The sequence below is a fragment of the Saccostrea echinata genome, unplaced genomic scaffold, assembly GCF_033153115.1.
Source record: "Saccostrea echinata isolate AGI-Se365-2 ecotype Australia unplaced genomic scaffold, CSIRO_AGI_Sech_v1 ptg000054l, whole genome shotgun sequence".
NCBI classification, from domain to species: domain Eukaryota; kingdom Metazoa; phylum Mollusca; class Bivalvia; order Ostreida; family Ostreidae; genus Saccostrea; species Saccostrea echinata.
In genome coordinates this window covers 1,881,595-1,882,065 of record NW_026889803.1, presented here as the reverse complement: position 1 = coordinate 1,882,065, position 471 = coordinate 1,881,595, and positions in this window count along the sequence as shown.

Below are 471 nucleotides of genomic sequence, written 5' to 3'. Positions count from 1 at the left end.
ACTAATTTTTGAAATATAATTAACAAAAGTTATCATATTTATCTTGAATTCTAAACTAATTTTGAAAAATAGATTGAAATTTATTTTTATGGAAAAAAAGTGGGCCGCTGAGCGGCCTTAGCGAAACTCCCCTTTTCCGAACTACTGTAGAGTGTAGAGGTTGTTCTCTATTTATAACTTGATTGCTCGCTTTAATACTCCCCCTCAACTGGGAGGGGGGGGTACTGAAGCGAGACATCAACTTCTCAATAGAGAATAGTAAGTGGGTACATGAATCCAGCTGAACAGAGTTTTACATAGTGTTGTTTATTTTTATTTGAAAATGTAAAATAAGTACACGACTATATAGTTGCACTACTTAACACCACACACTTACCAAGGTCACTTTATATTTGCTTTTGTCCTTGAGTTTCACGCCGTTTAATCGCGGTATTGTTTTTGTCCTACTATTTAAAACATGTTGGTCGAGCA